The 21,230-nt window shown below is 33.8% G+C and overlaps 1 non-coding gene across 1 annotated transcript; it reads right to left on the reverse strand.

The window, feature by feature from the left end:
* Positions 1-20,537: 20,537 nt before the first annotated feature.
* On the reverse strand, positions 20,538-20,609 carry Trnae-uuc (transfer RNA glutamic acid (anticodon UUC)). The gene has a single exon. It is a non-coding gene; the product is annotated as a tRNA-Glu (tRNA).
* Positions 20,610-21,230: the final 621 nt, after the last annotated feature.

Consider the following 21,230-nt stretch of genomic DNA (forward strand, 5'->3'; position numbering starts at 1 on the left):
TTCACGAAAATTCGAAGCAATTTGATTCAATCTTCATTGAAAATCATAAAAAAATCCATTATTTGATGAATGTTTCAAGTGTCAAATGTCAAACTTCATAACGGTAATGTCAGATTTGACATATCCACATCAGTTTTGTCATATCTCAAGAGAATATTATTTACGAAAGTTACTAATTAAGTTATGAGACAAATAAAAACAAATATTTATAAACCAACTATGGAAGCATTTTATTCGTTTTTATAACCTTCAAAACATGCATCAACCGCTACTTCGAGTATAGAAAAATAAGAAGAAATCATCGATCTAAACGACCCGTCAAATCGATGTTTTTTTTTATCAAAAACGTTTTTATTTGAGAGCTTGTATTGTTGATTTGAAAATGATTCGTTTTTTGTAATCGATTTTCACGAAAATTCGAAGCAATTTGATTCAATCTTCATTGAAAATCATAAAAAAATCCATTATTTGATGAATGTTTCAAGTGTCAAATGTCAAACTTCATAACGGTAATGTCAGATTTGACATATCCACATCAGTTTTGTCATATCTCAAGAGAATATTATTTACGAAAGTTGCTAATTAAGTTATGAGACAAATAAAAACAAATATTTATAAACCAACTATGGAAGCATTTTATTCGTTTTTATAACCTTCAAAACATGCATCAACCGCTACTTCGAGTATAAAAAAATAAGAAGAAATCATCGATCTAAACGACCCGTCAAATCGATGTTTTTTTTTATCGAAAACGTTTTTGTTTGAGAGCTTGTATTGTCGATTTGGAAAATGATTCGTTTTTTGTAATCGATTTTCACGAAAATTCGAAGCAATTTGATTCAATCTTCATTGAAAATCATAAAAAAATCCATTATTTGATGAATGTTTCAAGTGTCAAATGTCAAACTTCATAACGGCAATGTCAGATTTGACATATCCATATCAGTTTTGTCATATCTCAAAACTAGTCTTAACTCAACAGTTGACATAAATTGTTTTGATGATACATTATGAAATAAATTTTATTTTTAATAATAATCGATAGTTTATCGGATTTGTTTATATTCTTTATAGAAATCCATCGTAAATTTTATATGTTGGAATCGGAATCATTAAAAAAATTCTCACAGAACCTGAACATTTAAACCCTTATCGAAAAATAAAAAAACCTTTTTCTTTCCTAAAAATAAAAAACGATTAAAAAGTAGAAAAAATCGATTCATCATCTCTCCAAGTCGTCCAGATAAAAAAGCTTTAAAACCCCTAAAAAGAATAGACGGGTATAAATACAATAAAAGAAACACCCTACACTAGATTTTACCTAATGTCTTCGATAAACTCGATATAAGAAGAAACTTCTGCGGGGATGGTTTCCCTCAATCCTAATAGAATTCAAACTCGGACCCTTTTTTAAATAAACTGAAGATTTTTTTATATAGTTTGGTATTTGATACAGGGGTGAATCGGTTTCAAAAACTACGAAATATTTTCGAATACTTTTATGATATTTACCCTATACACTATTTACCACTAAACACTACACTCACACTTAAACTATTTGACAAGCACTTTAGCCACAAACAGCTGCTTTATAAATCAGGAAAAGATCTGAGAACAAAGAACCCGCTCAAAAATCAGTCCTAAGTCCAGAACTTTGGAATATAACTTCTAAAATTATTCTCAAACTAGAGCTACATGGCGTCATCATTGGAAGGTCCAATTTCTGATTTTCCAAGCACATACTATACCTTCATAGCAACCTTTGAAGACGACACGGTAATCATGGTAAAAGATGTAGACCCAGCTGCAGAAAAACTACAAAATCATCTAAATTTGTTACAAAACTAGTTCCATCAGTAAAAACTTAACGTCACTGCCAGTAAATCAGACCAAATGAGATTTACGACAAGAAAATTTGTTTGTACATGGAAAACACATACCAAAAACAAGAAAAAACAGTTTGATTTGAAACTATAAACTGTATCATCTACAAAACTATGTTCGTACCAATCTGGTCGTATGGAATAGACCTTCAAATACGTAGATACTCTAAACATTTCAATCCGAAACGGTAAATAGCAATCAAACAATAACTATCAAAACATCCCACTAATAAAAACTTTCCACGAGATACAAAACTCGATATCAATCAGTTACTAGCAGACAGAAGATTAAAGAGACTATGGCCAGAAGATCTCCCAGATGGTTCAATAATCACAGACTTTGATCTTGAGCAAAAAGCAGAAATTTGACAATATCCAAAGCGATGAAAGTCGAAGAGTTCTCCATAAAGACGAATGGTGTCTGCATGTGGATATTAAACTTGAACTTCTGTATGTTGTAGTGCTCAGAAAAGACGTGATGATTACACAAGCTTGCACTTCTCCAACGAAAGCACTTTCTTCCAGAAGAACTCGATATTCATGAGCCTGTCGAATAGATCTTGCGAATACTGTTCTAGATGGGATTAAGTTGAAGATCCAACGCAAATAAATACTCAGATGCAACGGAAAACCGCTCTTGGAATATCCAGTGCATACGACTCAGTATCAGAATGACTAGTTGCTATTCTCGGAACCATCCCCATAGATATGTTACCACTTGAATCCAGGAACGAGGAAAATGACAATAAAATCGTCGATAAAACCAGAATAGTTAACGAAATCGCGACCAAAGACACCAGAGATGAATTTACCATATGTCAAAGGATTGGATAGACAGAAATCATTGGAGCTGGTGAATTGTTAAGTACTTAACCCAACTACGATCTGGATACGGATACTTTCGATCCTACCTGTTCAAATGAGGTAAATTACTTGAGGAGAAGACATGGGCAAAGCATTACAAACATTCCGTTGTTCAAATGGGATAATTTGGTCGAAAACTCGATGACGTGGAGCAGAATTTTTGATTGACTATTGATTACTAAAGCTGGAACCTCAAATAGATTCAGTTTGAAGAGGATTGGTTTTAGTGAGGTAAGAGATTGGATGTCTTCTATCCATTTTGAGGAATTTGAGCTTACTAATGATTTTAATGGTTTTAATTGATAATGGATTCAGTATGAGTCTAAATTTTATAAATCTGCTTGTGGATATTGGAGCGAGCCTCTTCAAATCACATACCGTTGCTATAAAAAGCTGCTTTTGCTCTTCGTTATGTCTTAGAGAATCCAAACTATTAGAGGCACGATATTAATTTGAAGATTGTCGTTCCTTTAATCAAATCTTAGCTGAAAAAAATTCCGGCTTTCTAGGTTTGAAGACCGTGGATCTTTAGTGCCAAGGACATGAGCTAAGTGCATAAGGGCCGTTGCGGATCTGGTTTTATTTCGAGGAGGGTGCCGAGATAACAGGTAGACGTGAGTCTGTAGTTCCTGGGTTGATTTTTTTATATACATATATATATATATATTTTTTTTTTCGGATAGGCAAGGGTTAGAAATCGAAACACGACACCCTGTTATATCGTTAATGATGCAATTTGATTGATGATTTTACGTGATTGATCATTTTTACTATATTTTGTGATAATTGACGTAGATTCGAGTGTGAAATTTTAAATTTAGAATTTTTGTGGGAATGCGACTGAATGTTTAGATTCAATCATGAGAATTCCAACGGAATTTACGAATTAAATGATTCAACTTATACACAAATAGATTAAAATGATCATGGTGATGATAATAAAAAGGCATAGTCAAAAATTTTGATGTTGAAGATGATTTTACTTCACCTGACCACAATTTAAGTAAAATACTATTGAAAGATTATTTAGTAGTTAGAAAAAAAGCAACTGAATGTATTGGATATACACCATCTGTAGACAGATGTGCAGAAATAACTTTAATATTGGCCATGGTACGATAAAACCAGAAAATTTCAACCAAACGGCTCCAATTGGTGACGTTAATCAAGTGGATCAATTCCTAAGAAAATATCTGATGGTTATTCCATTTGAAATTCGAAGATTAATTCCGCTTCAATACATTCAACACTGCATATATAACTTGAAGGAATTTTAAACCCCAAAACCTCACGGAGTTATTGGTAACGATTTTTTTAAGGACGCGTGTCTGTTGGAATACGTTTGCCTCAAAGAACCGATCCGGATTCGGAACAGAGTGTGTGCCGGCCTTTAAATATTATCGGGCTAGTTTAAACTGCGGTTTAAGGTTAAACGAAGGATCCTAACCTAACTTTTATAATATTGTTTACATTTTTACAATATTACAATACAAGCGGTATTAATGTAGTGATTTGAAATTTACAAATCGTATTTGATAAAATTAACGATGATGATTATCCTAAAGCAAATATTTAAATTTTTCCGTCGAATTTATAACGATTCGATTGCATTTTAACGAATACGCTTATGGTAGATCAAACAAGGGTTTTTACAATCTGCAATTGATATTAGAAGAATTATCGCAGTGTCTAGTTTAGGCTAAGTACTTTTGGTAAACGATTAAATCTATTTTTTTTTTCTATAAATGATTTTTTAACTGCCTTTTATCTCCTTTTAAGTAACGATAATGAATTTGTAACGTCCTAATAGATAAAAAAAATCCGTATATGTATAAAATAGATCGTTATCAAATTCCATATAATTTTCCATACGCCCATCAACAACCTAACCTCAATATCTTTATATAAATAAAAATTATGATTAGAATGCAATTCGACTTTATAAAGAAGGAAGTAGAAAAGGCGCACGTTGAATTTTTGATTCGTATTTTATTTTATTATGGTGAAATAGCATCGGGGCCGGCCATTTCCGTCATTCGATTGTTTAGTTATTACGATGACCAATGCCAACTTTATATACGCATTCCGAAACGCAAATATTTGAAAACTGACTTCATTAATTTCCCGAACGCGTGGCAATCGCATTATACAGTACGAACTTAATATATATAAGAGACATACTGTACAGTTTGTTTTAATAAAACACAATTTTCGATATCCTAGAAGTGAATCCATGCATTTTAGACCCATAACTTTATTTAGTGTAAACATTTTCATATTTTAATTCGAATTTCGCGCTCTAGAAAGGAAATCTTGAGAGGTTATGTTGGTAACACTGATCGGCAAGTTTTTTTTTTGAATTTATTCCGACCATCCAACAAAGAAGTTTACATTAGTTCAGTTTGTTGATTTTGCTAAAACATTTGATAAAGTTCGATTGATGGATTTTAGCTTGAAACCATAGAATACGATGGGTGTAGCTTGGAAACTTATAGAGTACCAGAAAAACAAGAACCAAAAATACAAAAATGGTATGAGAGATGGACGAAAATTAATATGCAGATTTGAGGAAGACATATATTCATATTATGTCCATTATATACCACGGCATTGATAGTTTTACCACCTGGAATTATTTCAAAGTATACTGAACCTTCATAATTCCGCCTGGCACACAACAAAACTTTCCGCTCTATCTATGACAGGTTTTGGTAATTGTCTTTTATCTAACCACTGATTTATCACATTATGACATGATTAAGCAAGAAAATAGGCTTCAATCTCAGCAATTGCTTCTTCATTTATTATCCACAAGCATTTTTTGAGATTAGTAGTCACTGGGAACCAAATCTTAACTATATGGTGGATGAACTCGTTCGATTCAACATCGTTACCATCGACTTGTGAATTGGTGTATTGTCTTGATGAATTAGTGGTTTTTGAGGCGGTTTTTTTCTTGATTTTTGCATTCAAACGGTCCAAAAACTCTATGTAGTATTCGTTTTTGATTATTTCAACCTTTTGGAGATGATCTATGAATAATATTTCATAAACATCCCGTAATACTGAAGACGTAGCCTTCCCAGTTGACTGTGGACGGTTCGAACGTGGTTCACCGCTGTGGTCCACTAAATTGATGATTGTTTTGATTCTGAAAGTGATGGATCCAAATCTGATTTATTACATGTCCAAACACTGTTCGAAATCATCTACAAGTTGTTGTTTTTTGATCGATTATGAGTAAACGCGACACCTACTTCGAAAAAAGCTTTCTCATGTATATAATTGTAAAAACACTGCCTTCTGATATCTTTAAGGCTTCAGCTATGCAATTTGTGGGCTTTTTTGATGTTTTCTGGAGTAACTACCTCAGTTGGACAACCAAAACGTTCACCATTTGTACGACCACGTTAAATTCCTGAGCTTGTTCAGTATTTTTCTTTCATCAAGAAGCAATTTTTGAAAATATGAGGAGTAGCTTACATGGCGATTGATAGAATTCATTAGGAACTGATCCGATTAATTATTGCGCAAAAACACTGAAAGAAGCTTGAAATTTAGCGGGAGAAACTTCCAGAAAATGATTTCCGGAGCTACGGGTTACGTACCAAATGTACAAGATCGAAAAAACAACTAGACAAAGACAGATTGGAAATAGACAAAAAGAAAACTTGAGACATCATCTGTATATATATATAAAACATGATTTTTATGTTAACTCACCCTGTATACGAACGTAAAACATTATTTATGTAAAACCGTATGTTATAGGATGTTAACCATTCATAATTTACTGCCGTTGCCGAAAATTCAGAAATCAAAAATAAAAGAAAACCGTAAAGCGAAAAGAAGAAATGAAGAACGAGTCAGTTGTTAAATATTGAAAGAGAGACGGAAGATATTTTAATAATGGCCAGACGAAGATGTTGAATAATCAATGGCGTACCCAAGTGCGTTCAATAATGTTCAAATTTAATCATTATGTTGTTTAAAATCGAAAAAAACGATCGAAAATATTATTTTTATATATGAGATTTAAAAAATTAACAGTCGTTGGATAAATAATGAAATATTTCGAATTCAAGATAAATTTCAAACTAGTATAATGAAATCTGTGAATGGAAGGTTTAATCTTGATAGTTTTGGCACAAAATGAGTTTCAAAATTAGGTTGAATTTTTGGGAATAATGTTCGATGGAAAACTAAATTGGAAAAAGCAGTTGGATTACCTAAGTAAGTAAGTATGAATGTATTGAAAACCTCTGTTACTGAATAACCTAGTAACTCTTAATAAAATTACTGGTACGGGTTTTTGAAATTTTGGAACGCGAATAACTCAAAAACTAGCAGGAATTCGAAAAAAACTGCTTTAACAAAAAATGTAGAGCACTAAATTTTCTACAAAAAAGATATCTAGTAATTTTTTCGGTGGAGCTACTATTTCTGAGTAAATCTCCCTCAACGCCGGAGTATCCGCTTGTAATTTACGTTCCAAGCGCTCATGGAAATTGCTGTAACTACTTCGTTTTCAAAAATTCGAAATGCATTATAATGTTTTAGATATCTATTTTCTACTCGTGTAAATTAAAATAATTTTCGAAAATCTTTCGAGATGAAGAGGTTTGAGCGTTCAAAACCATTTTACAGTGAAAATTTTGAGGTTAGGAAAAAATTATCACACATCAATCTGTAGAGAATTTTATGCTCAACATTTTTTGTTCTTGTACTTTTTTTCGAAATCCTCATAGTTTTCGAGTTATTCGCAATTCAAAATATTTTAGAGTCTATAAACCCATTTTACGGTGAAAATTTTGAGGTTAGGAAAAAATGATCACGAAACAAACTATAGAGAATTTATGCTGTACATTTTTTCATCTAGCACTTTTTTCGAAATCTTCGTAATTATCAGTTATTCGCGATAAAAAATATTTTTGAGTAAAAATTCATTTTACGGTGAAAATTTTGAAGTTAGGAGAAAATGATCACGAAACAATCTGTAGAGAATTTCATGCTCTACATTTTTTGTTCTCGTACTTTTTTTCGAAATCCTCGTAGCTTTCGAGTTATTCGCAATTCAAAATTTTTTTGAGTTTCAAGTCCCTAAATTTGGAAAATCCGTGCCCGTAGTTTTATTAATGAGTTTCTAGACTTATTCAGTATCCCAAAACCTCTAAGAATCTACAAAATCAGATCTGTCCGATTTAATTTAGAGTTTCAGCCCAAAATTGCCTAATTTGCCTGTACTATTACTAGTAATAAAATAACAAGCGTCTCTAAGGCTTTCCACGTCGCAAAGAAAAGCTACATGAAAACCGTGAAAATAATTACAAATTAGGTTATGTGAATAGTAATAGGCGCTTTTCCAACATCCTCCAATTAACCTCGCATATAACCTTTTCTGAAAAATGCCTTTTACGAAAAAAACTGTATATTTCGGCTGTTTTCAACAGTTTTTCTCGGAAATATCAACATCACATCATCTTTTTATGATAATGTTAAACAGTAGATACCAGATGTCATCAATCAATTACAGTTTTCCTCGAATAATCCCAAGAAAACCCTTGGATTTCCACGTCAATTTTCGAATTTCCATAAAAACTGAGCTTTCCAAATACAATAAAGAGGAAATGCATCCAGTACTACTGAAAAACGAGTTCAAAAGGATTTGGTAAACAGTAGATACCAGATGTCATCAATCAATTAGAGTTTTCCTCGAATAATCCCAAGAAAACCCTTGGATTTCCACGTCAATTTTCGAATTTCCATAAAAACTGAGCTTTCCAAATACAATAAAGAGGAAATGCATCCAGTACTATTGAAAAACGAGTTCAAAAGGATTTGGTAAACAGTAGATACCAGATGTCATCAATCAATTACAGTTTTCCTCGAATAATCCCAAGAAAACCCTTGGATTTCCACGTCTCAATTTTCGAATTTCCATAAAAACTGAGCTTTCCAAATACAATAAAGAGGAAATGCATCCAGTACTACTGAAAAACGAGTTCAAAAGGATTTGGTAAACAGTAGATACCAGATGTCATCAATCAATTACAGTTTTCCTCGAATAATCCCAAGAAAACCCTTCGGATTTTGATAGAAATCACTAAATATCTTTTAGTTTCGTAGATTTTGACAGTGATCATCCACATCAATTTTCTTCGAAAATTATCGTTCTCCGAGCGAATTTGACTGGACTAATTGGATTTTCGGCCCATATAGAGTAAAAAAAACAACAACAAAATTTCTGCGAACGTCCATATCTCTTTCTTTTTCCAACCCGACGAAAACGAAGAAGGGTTATTGGTTTCAGCAGATTTTATGGCCCGACATTTTTATTACGAACAAGTTTAGAAATTCAAAAAACAACAGAAAATCGCAGACAAAATAAATCATAAAGCCTCTTCGAGGAATTTGAAAAATGAACAAAAACACAACGTAGACGAATTTTAAAGCTGTTTTAATTACATTTTTAAATGAGTCCGCTTTTAGGGCACAATAGCTGAATTTATATGGGTTTATTAATTTTTAATTTGTACCCAAGGCGAAAAATGCCAAAAAAATACTAATTTTCTTCGGCTGGTTTCGTTCGTTGGCATTGTTTAATTTCTTCGTTGGTGAAATACTGTGATGGGTCGTATTTTACGGACGTTTTTGTTCATAGTCAACAAATTGCATTCCAAAGAATATAAATTAAAACCGATTTTGGAAAATGACAAATTCGATAAATCGAACAAAATTATATTAAACAAAATTTTTCATTTGTAATAGTTTAAGTTTAATTACGTATAAGCAATTTTTATAACAATTACTAATATTCTATCTCTAGCCCATGCTACTAAGGTGGAAATGAGGTAAAACCTCCCGTTTCCATTTACCCGTTTCGATCGAAAACTACCCCTTATTGCAAAAAAACAATAAAATTATAAATAAAAACATTTAATGAGTAAAAAAATACTTTCAAGGTCCGAATAAAAGTTGTTCAATCCTTTAATACGGTATTTATAATTGTCCTACCCTGCTTGATGTATTTCATCCCTTAGAAAGCACCCCCGGTTTACATAAAATTAAAAAAATATCATTTAATCACTTATTCAATTACTACTTCTTACTTATATTTAATGAACTCTTTTTGTTTGTATTTAACTCAAATATTTTGCATCCCAAATTTTCAACCCTTATAAATCGTTCTTTAATTCGAAAAAAATTGAAAAAACGTATTTTTAAACGTATTTATTCTTTTTAATTATGTATTCATTTTAAATGGTCATTTTATCATCTTTTTCGACTTGTAAATTTTGTATTTATGATTTTCAACCACTATAAATCATCCCCTATTTCAGAAAAAACTGGAAAAAAATATTTATAGACGTATTTTGATTTTTGATTATTTACTTATTTTAAATGGATATATTTTTATCATTTTCATCTTTTAGTTTTTGTATTTATTATTTTCAACCCCTATAAATCATCCCCTATTTCAGAAAAAATTGAAAAAATATATTTATAGATATATTTATTGATTTTGATTATTTATTTACTTTAAATTGTCATTTTGTCTTTTCTTTCGACGTGTATATTTTGAATTTATGATTTTCAACCCCTATAAATCACCCCTATTTCCAAAAAAATTAGAAAAAAATATTTATAGACGTATTTATTCTCTTCGATTATTTATTTATTTTGAATTAACATTTTTTCATCTTTTTCGACTTGTATATTTTGTATTTATAATTTTTAACCCCTATAAATCATCCCTTATGACAAAACAATAGAAAAAATTTTTATTTCTAGTTTTTTGGTTAATTTTTAAGCAAATCAGTCGCTTAAAACGTAGATTGATAGGGAATTTTATAACCAATATGTTTATAAACCTTTCAAATTTCTTGAGCCCTCTATTTTTTGAAGGGCAACGTGTGAAAGGTTCGAAAATGATATCAGTCATACGTTATGGTTCGATTTGTAAGGTCATATCTCAGTTGTTTTAAAAGTTTTACAGTTATTCATGAAAAATCGATTGAAAATGTGTTTTTTTTAAAGGAAAATCAAAATTTTCAATCGCGCATAACTCAAAAACTATTAAATTTTCGAAAAAAATACTAAGAACATTTTTTTTTAAATTCGAATCTCTATCAATTTCCGCGATTACTTTTAACATAAACATATTCACTCTCTAGTTGGGGTGTAACTCACCCCTAGTGCAAAAGCACACATCGGCGTAGGGTACATAAGGTATTCCCTATTAAAATCGATGTAAATTCATAGAAATATGAGATAGCCAAGATTATACGTAGTATTATGACGGTTTTTATAAAACATCTAAGGTTAATCACACACGCGCCGATTTTTACCGGACGATTTTTTACCGCTCGTCTAAATTGGTAAACCACATGTGGGAATGTTTCCTGTCACCTTTTTCTATTTTCATTCCTATTTTTTTCGTGTTTTTCGATGGATTGGCAAAATGTATGTCAATTAGTATGAATCGTTTACGAAAATAGTCAGATTTTTCCAGGTAAAGAGCTCTGCTAGGGAGATGATTATTTCAGATCGGTTACGTCTCAGATGTCGATATTTTATCCACTACTTTGTATTCTATTCTATAATCAAGAAATGATTGTACATACAGGAAGTCTTACGTAATAAAAAAAATGATTTTTTTTCAAGATGCACAATGCATTCTCATCGTTCGTCGTAATTAATCGAAATATTACGCATCATAAATCTATATATCCACAACAAACGACAAAACTTTTATGGAATAGTACTTGGAAGTTAAATCGTAAACAGACCATGCCTACAATCGATGTTTAAATATTTATAATAAAAATATAAATCGTTATCGATGGACGTGTTTGGAAAAAAAATACGCTTATTTCCAAAATGAGAAAGGAAACGATCGAAATAACATCGATTTGTTTATATAATATACAAAACATTCGAAGGACATATCCGACAAAATACATTTCAAAAGTCCTTCGAAATATCATCCACAACCTTTTCAGGTTATACCACAACTTGGCGAGGTTGACGCAGATCAGCAATGAGGTCCTTATTCACCCAGAAATTTCTTCCTTGCCGATTCTAGTTAGTGAAAGGGACTAAATGCCGCCGGTTCCAGCAGTTTACCTGGAAGATCTGTTGGAGAATTATGCGACAAGCCGAATCATCAAACGATGGTCCAAATGGGTAAAACTAATTTCTGAAAATCCTCAATGATGTACATAAAATTTTTCTGCAGTCTCAGTTACATTTCTTGATATATGTCTCGATTCAGCTTGGGGTGTTACGTGATGGGGTTTGATCTATGATTGACGATCGACTTGTTTGGATGTAGCTGTATCACTAAAAGCCTGTAAATATTGTTAAATAACAACAATTTCTTCATGCACAATCATGATAATCTGGTGGTCTTAGGTTTTTTCGCGATTCTGGGAATCTTCTTCGTCTAGGTATCCCTCCATGTTTCTTATTATCGACTCCAGATATGTAAAGATATTCATTTTTATTAATACAGTGGATAGAGCCCAATTAGAGCCAAAATTAGTTATGTCGTCGATTTTTTTTTGGATTTAGGTAGCGCCTAGTAAAAATTTTGGCCGCTTTTGCCACTATTTAACCAGTCGCATCTCCACGCTGTGGACCATTTGAAAAAGCTGTGCTTTGATCCTTATCTGGTCTTCAATCGCTAAACACGGATCTTGTCATATTGGTAAAATATTCCCAGATATTTTCTTTCTACGACGCTTTGAATACTGAAAGATGAAGCTACTTACTGGGATGGTTCATCCTCCTTTATATATCTTCCCAAATATCATCCCCGCGTTGTTGGTTTGAGTATTGAGGGTTGCGTCCTTTTCGGATTCTCGTGTGTAACTACCTTAAGACAACTCGAGAATTTGCCGCCAAAAATGATGTAAGCGAATCATCTATTTTGAGAAAAAGTTCTGTTCTGATATCCTGATCCTGATAGAAGACAAGAATTCTGTGAATCGACGATGAACTGGACGATTTGCAGTTTGAATAGAAAAAATCCTCATTGAATTTGTGAGGATCACACTCAAAATCAGTTAATGATGAGGTTTATCCAGATTTTTTGATCAACTTCTTATTGCCTACATTATAAAGACCAAATTTAACAAATTCCATATTGCTGAATGGAGATTAAAAATCCCTTTCCAACAAGGTGCCATACTACACCCTTATTTAAAAATTTCGTGGCGGTGTTTCTAATCCAAACGGGGTGGATATTTCCCTCCAAATTTTCATAACCACATTCAAGTTCATTGGTGCTAAAGATACGAAACAAAAAAATTTTATTGAATTTCAAACCCTATGATAATTTGGATGTTCCATTTTAAATTGAATTAATGATTTACGATACTTATTTACCAAGGTAAAAAAAATATTTTTTACGATGGCGGACTCAATATACAAAAAGTGGGTACTGAAAATTTATGGATATTTAACATTTTAACGATGGTTCGTAGTACCTATTGTGCAAAGAGAATATGAGATCCATCTTTAGAAAATACAGAAAATCCTATTATACAGTGAAGTTCCAAAATGAGAGAACTAAGAATCAAATCCTGATAAACAACTTATTGGAATAGGTGTTACTCCAACCGCTACACTTGGAGAGGCAAACAAACAAGAATAGATCACAGAACATGAAGATAAATGAAAAGAAACCAACAAAAAATTGGATGAAATAGTAAACTTGTAACTACCTGCCGTATGGCAAATTTTTTAATATAAATTCAAGTCACCATTAATGATTTTGAGACATCAGACGACATCAGGAGACAACAGGAGATGTCAGGAGATATCAGGAGATATCAGGAGATATCAGGAGACATTAGGAGACATCAGGAGATATCAGAAGATATCAGGAGATATCAGGAGACATCAGGAGACATCAAGAGATATCAGGAGACATCAGGAGACATCAAGAGATATTAGGAGACCACAGGATATATCAGGAGACATCAAGAGATATCAGGAGACATAAGGAGACATCAGGAGACATCAGGAGACATCAAGAGACATCAGGAGACATCAGGAGACATCAGGAGACATGAACAAGAGAAATAACAGAAACAGCAAAAAGATATAGATGAGGAAGTAGAAAAAACCAACAGATGAAGACATGTTTTTCAAGAATCCTTTGTTATTTTTAATTTGAACGGTGTCTTTTACTTCTTGAAACATATAAATCAAATCATACGCTCCGTATTTTTTTCTAATAGATTTTGAATTGAAATTTACTAAAAATTAATAATGTTTAGCTAGATTTCCTCGTACTAGAGTATTTTATGAAATATTTAGGTAAGTTATATATTGAAATACTGAGAATTTTTGTTGTGTCCTCGTAATAATTTGGTACACCGCAAAAATTAATTTTTTTACGCATTAATTCAGTGCTTTGTGGAATAACTGCAAATAAAACTTTTAAACTTGACAATAAATGTCGAAAAGGCGGTAAATCACTTTCCGAGTTTTATTAGTTATGTACAAACATGGCTCTCGAAAACGTATTTCTGCCGATTTTTATGGTATTTTAGATAAGGATGGATACATTTTACCATGAAAAAAAAACTAACCTTTTGATATATAGTCTTATTAACATTCAGACGGTTTTCATGCGGGTTGATAATAAATCTTGTTTGGGGTTAATCTTCAAATGAAGTAATAGATAATTGTTTTAAAGAAAAACGCGGAATCTCTGCTTATAATTATATTTATACAGGGTGTCCCACGACGAGTTAAAACTATCTGTATATGGCAAAATACTTGTAGTGAAATCATCATTCGACCTTTCAAACGAGATAACTCGAAAAATAATCATTTTTAAGTCGATTGGAATATATTCGTTCAAAATTTTGATTGTTTATACAAGGTACATTCAAAAATAACTTTGTTTACGTCAAGTGGGATAGTTTTTTTGAAACTATTAAGTTTCCAAATAGAAAAATAAAATATTCATTATTGTATATAGTTTTGAATGCTTCTTAAGGTGTAGAAAAACGTGGATTTTCGATATGCGGGAATCGGAAGAACTTATTGGATGCCAAATGAGGACTGTACGGCGAATCAGCCATTAATTCGATGTTTTGAACGTTCAAAAACGTTTTTATTTGAGCTGATGTGTAAGAACTCACATCTTGCATTGTCCTGATGGAGAATGATTCGTCTTCTGTCACACCAAACATCTTTTGATGGATTTAGCGACATATCTCAAAACAACCCTCGAACAAACGTCGTTTGATGTTAGATTTGGAATTGATTCTTTCTAAATGCGTGTCTTACAATTTTTTTACTCTTTAGTACCTCTTGATGTTCGTTTCATTTATAAAAGTGGGTGTTTTAAATCTAATGATATCAATTTACATATACATAACGCGAATTGTTGTAAATATCATTACGAAAGACATATTTTAATAAAATCCTATTACTCCGTACGCTAGAAATTGAATATACCTACGATTGGCAGTACCTACTTACAAGTACCAGTTTCCTTCAATAAAAGCAATTTACAAGCCAATAAGTTGTAATCTACTACAAACTTGGCATTGCAACAATCTCGCTAGATTACGAGAAATCGAAAGGAACGGTCCGGATTGAAAACAAAACGAGGTAAATCTCAAGTTGTTAGATGACCAAAGTCACTATTTTATACAAAGCGAATCATTATTCATACTCAGATATAAATCTATTACCAATTTCTTGAATCATTCCATAAATTTCTGAACTTTTGACAACCCAGTCAAAATTCAGTCACCATTAATGATTTTGAGAAAATCAGGAGACATCGGGAAACATCAGGAGACATCAGGAGACATCAGGAGACATCAGGAGATACCAGGAGACATCAGGAGACATCAGGAGACATCAGGAGATATCAGGAGACATCAGGAGACATCAAGAGACATCAGAAGACATCAGGAGGCATCAGAAGACATCAGGAGACATTAGGAGATATGAGGAGATTTCAGGTGAAATCAGGAGATATCAGGAGACATCAGGAGACATCAAGAGACATCAAGAGACATTAGGAGACATTAGGAGACATTAGGAGACATCAGGAGACATCAGGAGGCATCAGAAGACATCAGGAGACATCAAGAGACATCAGAAGACATCGGGAGACATTAGGAGATATGAGGAGATTTCAGGTGAAATCAGGAGATATCAGGAGACATCAGGAGACATCAAGAGACATCAAGAGACATTAGGAGACATTAGGAGACATTAGGAGACATTAGGAGACATCAGGAGACATCAGGAGGCATCAGAAGACATCAGGAGATATCAGGAGACATCAGAAGACATCGGGAGACATTAGGAGATATGAGGAGATTTCAGGTGAAATCAGGAGATATCAGGAGACATCAGGAGACATCAAGAGACATCAGAAGACATCAGGAGACATTAGGAGATATGAGGAGATTTCAGGTGAAATCAGGAGATATCAAGAGACATCAGGAGACATCAAGAAACATCAAGAGACATTAGGAGACATTGGGAGACATCAGGAGATATCAAGAGACATTAGGAAATATCAGGAGATATCAGGAACAGAAAGTATCGTAATTTGGTTGAAATCGAGACGCACGCACACAACCTAACAGCTTGACACTTGGCTGAATGTACTGCGCGTTATCATAAAAAAAACAAATGAGTCTGATTATGTTTTCAAGAAAGAGTTTTAAAACCCCGGCAAAAGAAGCGTGTATCTTCTTACCCCAACAGCAACGTACCCCCAGCAACCCTAATATAGATGAAATGCTAAGAGATGAATATTTGCATTCCAAATATAAGATTGCCTTTGAAGATTCAAAAAACGACGACTAGAACTCTGCTAAGGAAAACAGGGCTCCGAAAACTTGGAAAAGGAAAATGCGTAGTGTCAGGAAAAGAATTAGATAGTGCTAAGCTCTTATTTTAAAAAGTAAAGCACGTAATCTTGGCGCAGAAGCAACGCCGTTGGAAAGAAGATAACAGGAGACATCAGGAGACATCAGGAGACATCCAGAGATATCATGAGGCATCAGGAGACATCAGGAGACATCGAGAGATATCAGGAGACATCAGGAGACATCGGGAGATATCAGGAGACATCAGGAGACATCAGCAGACATCAGGAGACATCAGGAGACACCAGGAGGTATCAGGAGATATCAGGAGATATCAGTAGGTATCAAAAGACATGAGGAAATATTAGGAGACATGAGTGATAGTGGAAACAGGGCTCCGAAAACTTGGAAAAAGAAAATGCGTAGTGTCAGGAAAAGAATTAGATAGCGCTAATCTCTTATTTTAAAAAGTAAAGCACGTAATCTTGGCGCAGAAGCAACGCCGTTGGAAAGAAGAGATCAGGAGTCATCAGGAAGCTTCAGAAGATATCAGGAGACATCGGGAGTCATCAGGAGTCATAATGAGATATCAGGAGACATCAGGAGATATCAGGAGACATCGAGAGACACCAGGAGGTATCAGGAGATATCAGGAGGTATCAGGAGATATGAGTGCTAGTGGGAACGGCTCCGAAAACTTGCGGAATTCTAGGGAAACAATTAGATAGTGCTACTTGTTAGCAGCTTCGTTAATCTCTAAACAATTTATAGATGTCAAAATATTTTCGAATATAAACCAATATTGTATGTATATCTAGTTTTGCGTACTTTAAGCGCGCACTGTATACCTCTCATTCGAAGTGAAATTATGAACAGTGTTTATATAGAAAACGTTCTGATAGATTTTTAGATATATATATTCATAAAGTGAATTGTCACCTGCGCGAAAGGTGTGTCTATGCGGTCGTACACAATCCATACATTGTCAACCCACTCTCGTCCATTTCGATCTCTCGTTTGTTAACTCGCTCACAGAGATAGTACAGTCTCGGTCATCAGCTAAGTAATAATAGTAATGATGTATGGTAATGTTGATACATAGCATAGCAAGCGATACAGACCGGAATACAGGATCGAAACCAGGAACATAACTTACCATAAACGATATGACATAATCGGTAGGCTAATTTTATCCAAATCTTCAGACGGGTATCGAAAATTTGTACTGGGTACGAAACTAAGAACGACCATCGGTCATATCTCAGGAAATATATTTAAAAAAAGGGATACCAAAAAGGCCATCTTTATCAATGAAAAGGTAGATCCAACGGAGCTGTTCACGAAGACTTATAAATTCTTCTTCAATTGCAGTTCTTAAAAGGCCCCACAGAAGGAAATCGCTAAGTGTCAAGTCTCATTACCGCCGGGGCTACTTCAGGATACTTGTCTGCCTATCTATTTCCAACATGAACATTGAGATCCTCCCGCGGCAAATCTCCATCCTTCATGAAATGAAGGAGTGTTGGATCGTTATCCATTGTCCTTTGGTCCGTCACGTGACCCTCAACAAAGTGCGGAACCACGTGACATACCCCAGATAGGTTCAATGGTCAGTAATATCTACAGTGGAATTAAAGAAAATGGAGAGTACAGAAAAGTGACAGAATTTTATAACCTATATAATTGAAGCATAGAAGACGGTTAGAACATGTAGAACAACAGAAGTTAAATGAGATGTTCGTTAGTTTTGGATCGTTGTCCATTTGGTCACGTAAATCTTCTATCATTTCCAGATAACTTTTGCAGGTTACGTAATCCAAAAAACTCACGAGACCTTCTGCACGGATACCTACCAAACAAACCCCCGAGGCAGGTTTAATTCTTCTTCAATAAAGACGTGAGGATTCTGGTCGTTTGACCGTTTGACCCTGTTCAGCTTGAAGGTCGTTTCATCCGACCCCAAAATGGAATTCGCAAAATTCGAAATCATCCTCGTGGAGTGGAGGACGAAAGCGCGGGCGCCATCAATTCCTCGAAATGGAAGAATAGAAAAGGACACAGAGCTCTTTCTCTTACACATGGGCGTATTTCGATGTTTTTAATGCCGATTCATAAACTTAACTTTCCGTTCGCCGTTGGAGGGTGACTTTTGACGTTTGTAACCAATTCTACACTCTATCCATAAACGTGAAGTTGCTGCAGTTAACCTAAAAATTTTGTTTTTCTTTTTGACGTGATATTTGACACATGGGCGTTATAGTTCATGTCACGCCATCTAGCTGCATCTACGTTCTATTAAAGTAATGTTCAAAACTCGTAGCGTATTCACATATTCTATAAAGAGAGTTGAATTGCCGCATGCATTTTGAAAACAGTTTTACCCTTTAATAATATTTCCGCCCAAACTAAAACTTTCGTAGGATGTAAACGATTTTGGTACCTTATTAGACGAGGCAGCTAAACCGAGCTTCGGTTCATATGGAGCTTATTACACGTAGACAACTAATCGCGCTGCCACGTTTTAGCAGCTGATTGGTTGTCCAGAAACCGCATCAACTGGCTGTTCAGTTTTGCATTCGTGAATCTTTAACTTGAGTGCTTACTTACCTTAAAGTAATTACAAACTTTTTTTTGGTAACGCAGATTTATGTCATATCTAATAAGGTCTAAAAGCTTTGAAAAACATGGTTTCAACATGCGGAAGTATTTAAAAAAAATATTATTATCATCATCAATAAGCAAATATTCATCTCTCATCTTGACTACCATATTGAAATATTCTCGTCTAAACTGAACCGAGCTACGTATTGTCCTCCTTTTTCGTCTTCTTTTTCTTTCAGGCTGCTCTAATGGTTGCTTTATTCATCAGGAGACATGAGGAAATATCAGGAGGCATCTGGAGACATCAGGAGATATCAGAAGACATCAGGAGACATCGGGAGACATCAGGAGATATCAGGAGACATCGGATGATATGAGGAGATTTCAGGTGATATCAGGAGACATCAAGTGATATCAGGAGACATCAGGAGGCATCAGGAGACATCAGGAGACATCGGGAGATATCAGGAGATATCAGGAGACATCAGGAGACATCGGGAGACATCGGGAGACATCGGGAGACATCGGGAGACATCAGGAGACATCAGGAGATATCAGGAGACATCGGATGATATGAGTTTTCAGGTGATATCAGGAGACGTCAAATGATATCAGGAGACATCAGGAGACATCAGGAGACATCAGGAGACATCAGCAGACATAAGGAGACATAAGGAGACATAAGGAGACATCAGGAGACATCAGGAGATATGAGGAGATTTCAGGTGATATCAGGAGGTATCAGGAGATATCAGGAGACATCAGGAGACATCAAGAAACATCAAGTGACATCAAGAGACATCAGGAATCGAAAATTTAGTAATTTGGTCAAAATCTACTAGCTGCTTTATTCAGCCAGACTGGTGACTGGTTGCGCAGCTTGGCAACGTAGCGTTTCATTTATAAATTCTATTCCAATATCTGTAATATGTGGGAGTTTCGTTTAGGAAAAGTGATTTTTATCTAATCTTTCATTGAATTCTGCCAATAAAGTTGATAAAATAGTGATGGAAATTGATTAAATAGCAAACTATTAACAAATCAAAATTTTATGTAATAAATTATACTGAACACTTCTCTGTATTAGCGATAATGAAGTATGATGTTGAAGGAACGTATCTTTAGAATGTTTATTTTGTTTTGGCATAATTACATGGTTGAAAGAACTTCAAGAGTTTGTCTTCATCGCCTCGCCGGTCTCGCTCATGCATTTTCAAAATATTTGCTTTCAACTGTTTTTTTTTGTTATTTAGAAAGTGTTGAGTGAAATACTAGTTTCAAAAATTGATTTAATCAATAATAATTATTATTATCAAAATAAATTAAAAAAAAAGGTTTCCGGTACCGGGAATCGAACCCGAGCCTCCTGGGTGAAAGCCAGGTATCCTAGCCACTAGACCATACCGGATACATCTAAATGTATATATTTTGTAAATTATTTGGTAGACTAAAAATTAATTTTTTAATTTTAGGTCTTTTTTATATTTATGACAATTTTTTTTTTGCTTTTGTACATTTAGCATTGAGACCGATTCATAAACGTGACTTTCCGTTTGACGTTTCTTAACGTTGCTGCCGTTAACCTAAAAATTTTATTATTCTTTTTGTCTTGTTATTTCTGTGTCTTTGTTTATAATTTTGTATTTATGTAAGATATTATGAAAAATAACGAAGAGTTTTTTTATTGGGACCATTAGGCAAAACGCGGCCGACAGGAAATTATGTATTTCTATGTTTCTAAGGCCTATTTATGAACTTGAGCTTCCGTTTGCCATACGCGAGTGACTTTGACGTTTGACGTTCGTAGCAAATTCTACACGCTATTCATAAACGTCGCTGCCGATAACCTAAAAATTTTGTTATTCTCTTGAAAGGCAGATTTATCTGCAAACTGCGACGACAAACAGCAACTATGAATGGTTGTATGCATTCCAATAGATTTATAAATCAAAATAATCTTATATTCTAGCTTTCTCGTATATCTTTTTCAATTGAAATCGTGTCTTACAGTTTTGAACGATGTTTAGAA

Source organism: Diorhabda carinulata, chromosome 11 (assembly GCF_026250575.1).
Source record: "Diorhabda carinulata isolate Delta chromosome 11, icDioCari1.1, whole genome shotgun sequence".
In the NCBI taxonomy this organism is placed as follows: domain Eukaryota; kingdom Metazoa; phylum Arthropoda; class Insecta; order Coleoptera; family Chrysomelidae; genus Diorhabda; species Diorhabda carinulata.